Here is a 4,259-nt window from a genome sequence, read left to right on the forward strand (position 1 = left end):
GACGGATCTCAAGAAGTATTACAACAAAACTCTTTTCAGGATCTGGGCCCTGATACGAATAGTTAAGTCTGTGTCTTTTTTAAAGAACACTGAAGCATGTTAGAAGAGTTACAAGGAGTTACAAGGATTAGGATGTCTCAGAGACTTGTTAGTCCATCTGCGGAGACATCGTGTGCTCACTTATCTCTAGGAGCAAGTTTTACTGTTCATTCATAATGCCCTAATGATTTTGTGAAGCTTTCTTTTAAACTCTTCCACGCTGTTGCTGTTTACAACTTCTGGTGGCAGTTTATTCCATGTGTCACATATCTTGTATGTGAAGAAGTTCCCACAATGAGATGTGCTATTTTCCATCCATTATTGCAAGTCTGGTTTTTGTTTAACGTAAATAGGTTGCTGTCTACTTTTGTTATACCTTTCAGTATTTTGAATGTTTCTATAAGTTGTCCTCGCAATCGTCGTGTTTCAAAGCCATGCATGTTCAGGCTCTCTAGTCGTCTTTGGTAACACATATCCTGGAATGCAGCGCGAAACAAGGATTTCTAAATAAAGCATTCTTCATGGTAGAGTCTAACATCGAAGGTTTTCCCTGGGATAGAAGGAAAATAAATTTTTGAATTCATTTTTATTCATCGAGTATTGTTTCTTAACCTCAGTTGATATCATGGCCTAACAGTTGTTATTTCTGTGTCATCCATTTTCCTTTTAAATAGTAATGATGTTAATTCCTAGTAAAATTATAACAACAACGACAACAACAATAAACAATATAAAGTTAAGTGCTAGTCTAGCATATGAAGCATCCACAACATAACAGTTTCCACCTCAGGCACAGGAACCTTCATCCTTCGTTCACTCTCACTTGTAATCCTGTTCCGCTGCGCAGAGTCTTTCTGACAATCCTTAACTCCTTCGTCAACTTTGTCAATCAACCACGCCTTGTTTGCTGACCCGATGAAGTGGGGCGGGTGTCAATGATTATAATTTCGTCAATTGGATCTGTTACGAATTAGGAAAAAAATGGTTGAATTATTGTACTAAAGATTAATTGAATTGTTAAACATTAGAAAAATAGTAGAGAATTAATTACAGGGTCACCGTTTAAGAATGGCATAGAAAAGAAATTCATATTGTAATGCCACGAAGAAACAAAATCCCTTCATGCAATTTCGACATATTACATGATAATAATAATAATAATAATAATAATAATAATAATATTATTATTTTATTATTATTATTATTATTATTATTATTATTATTATTATTTCAGTAGACGAAACCTATTCACATGGAACAGGCAAACAGGGGCTATTGACTTGAAATTCAAGCTTCTAAAGAATGGTATATTATATATATAATGGTATATATTATATATATATATATATATATATATATATATATATATATATATATATTCAGTGGTGTGAATTACATACTTGTTATGGTATTAAAAATATACAATCCTGGAAACTTACTATCACAAGGGCAGCATCTCCTTCCTGAGTCATAAGAGATAATGATGACAAGTGTGATGCAGTCGCAACATTCTTGTCGCTTCACCCTAGAACTGGCTGGTTCGTCCAAGGCGGTTTCTTCCTGAGAGATCAAGCATGGAAAATGCTAGTTAATTATATGTACCTCTAAAGATGTCAAGTATAACTACTGGGAACATAATTTTGTTACTGAATTCAGATACCGATGTAAATTTCTGGTAACCATTCTCTCTCTCTCTCTCTCTCTCTCTCTCTCTCTCTCTCTCTCTCTCTCTCTCTCTCTCTCTCTCGTCTTCCTTCTCTCCTCTCTCTCTCTCTCTCTCTTTTCGTCTTACCCCCGGGTGTAGGTAAGGCACAGAAAGCTGCAATCCCCACCGGCATAAACAAGGATGCCAGAACCACAGTTGCAATCACAAGATTCAAAGTCTTCATGATGCTTGATGTTTTCCTCAAATCAGTGATGATAAACTGAAAAAAAGCAAAAATAATAGATTACAAATGTATCTCAGCAATATGTGTAAAACTCTGTTAGATGAAGTTTCATTAACATATTGATCAAAGAATCATTGACAGCACAATTGTAAACATAAAAAAAAAAATGATGAGCTTCTCAGGCAGAATCTTACAACGACGCCGTGGAAAAGCCTTAGGGTAATAAAATGTATGCTTAAAGACATGTGCCGCATTCGGCAAAGTTTTATAACTACGTAATATGCCCCAAAGAATAAAAATTATAGGAAATATTTGAAACGATGCTTTGCTAGCGTTGCGTAGTATCACTCCTGTTGCTGTTATGATGTGCTATATTAGCCACACTTTAGACCGATAAGTAGGACTGAATGCGGATTATGATTAACGTTATTATAAAGAAATATAGACTAATTGCCCATTAAAGCGATGTTTATTTCTTTACCTCGAGTGTAGGATACTCTTACTGGGTAACCTTAACCATTATATATATATATATATATATATATATATTATATATACTATTATATATATATATATATATATATAGATATATATAACAGTTCAGTGTATATATATATATTATATATATATCTATATACACTGTGTATATGTATATATATATAATAATATGATATATATATATATATATATGTGTGTGTGTGTGTGTGTGTTTGTGTAAATAAAATCTTCTGTTAAAACAGGATACGTCTCAAGTATAAAAGGCGCATTAAAATACTCTGGTTTAAACCTAAGGACTATATTTCGGTGGACTGACTCCTTAGCTTTAAACCAGAGGATTTAATGGGCCTTGTATCATATATATGTATATATATATATATATATATATATATATATATAGATATATATATATATATATTATATATAATAATAGTTATATATATATATAAGAGATAGAGAGAGATGAATGAGGAAGAGATGGTGGAGAGAAAGATGAGAGAGAGACTGAGAGTTTGGATGGACGGACGAGAGTGAAAGAGAGCTTTAGTTTCTGGAAGTATTATCAAATTATAGTTTCTAAAATTTGATCCGATAATGTTTCTATTTATAGAAATGAAACGTGTTTCAATTCAACTCCTAATCCCCAACCAAAGTAAAGATAACACCTACAAAATAAACAAATGTTTTAACATGTGAAATATACAGAGCAACTAACGGGATCCAGTATTTAGAAAATGTTATCTAGACTGATAAAAGCAGGCGTATGGAAAGTATTAGCTACGCCTTTAAGAGCTGCTATCCAGTTCATGTGACCATGACCTCGAAAGGCCTATTTCGTTTAGATGTGGAGACTAACTGCACTCTTGTCATTCTAGAAATGACAAGAACAGAAGGGAAGGAACTTTTCCCGAATATCAAAAGATGCGTAAGCTTATGGTTAAGCTAATGAGGCAGATACTGACTGAAATGGAATAAAAGTGTGATCTACCATAATTACAATGGTGTTATTTTTTATTTATGTAATTGCATAATACGTTGTTGCCAATCGTATTTAAATGCTGGACCACCAAAAGTCTACCATTTTAAGAATGAAAATATAGGTTTTGAAAAGGGCAAATTCAGAGTGCAGTTAGTCTCCACATCTAAACGAAATAGGCCTTTCGAGATCTCTCTCTCTCTCTCTCTCCTCTCTCTCTCTCTCTCTCTCTCTCTCTCTATATATATATATATATATATATATATATATATATATATATATATATATATATATATATATATATATATATATATATATATATATATATATATATATATAAATATATATATATATATATATATCAGCGGGCTCAACGATTTCACATTTATTTGAAAAATGAATATTGAACAAAGTCCAGCTCACATACCAGTCGCATCAGTGGTTACAAATTTTAACCTTTATAATGAACAATGTAAGTTAACAAACAACTATGAAATTCAATTAATTCTTGCCGGCTACTACTCAAATTATAAAACGTACACATGAACAAAAAACAATGTTATAATATAGTGAGGAACGTAAGAAAAATTTAATATTTATCTTTCAATTGAAAAAAGTAAAAATCTGAGCTTTAAAAATGCACGACAAGTGCATAAACTGAATTACATAAATAGACTGCATGTATATACGCTTCAGTTGTTTATCTGATCATCTTCATTGGCATTTTACGATTCCAGAAATCATAGCTATACCTTGAAATGTTTCATAAAAGTCAAATTTACAACATTTACATGGCAAGTAAAACAAAAAATCATTACACGTTTACCGACCCTTCCTTGCACAAATCCCGATATGGT

General features: G+C 32.2%; 1 long non-coding RNA gene across 1 annotated transcript; it reads right to left on the reverse strand.

Annotated features, from left to right (window-relative positions):
* Positions 1 to 610: 610 nt before the first annotated feature.
* LOC135221418 (uncharacterized) lies at positions 611 to 1,695 on the reverse strand. Its single transcript, XR_010315938.1, has 2 exons — positions 1,479 to 1,695; positions 611 to 999 (listed from the first exon to the last, which is right to left on the reverse strand). It is a non-coding gene; the product is annotated as an uncharacterized LOC135221418 (long non-coding RNA).
* Positions 1,696 to 4,259: the final 2,564 nt, after the last annotated feature.

This window comes from Macrobrachium nipponense, chromosome 2 (genome assembly GCF_015104395.2).
Source record: "Macrobrachium nipponense isolate FS-2020 chromosome 2, ASM1510439v2, whole genome shotgun sequence".
NCBI lineage: Eukaryota > Metazoa > Arthropoda > Malacostraca > Decapoda > Palaemonidae > Macrobrachium > Macrobrachium nipponense.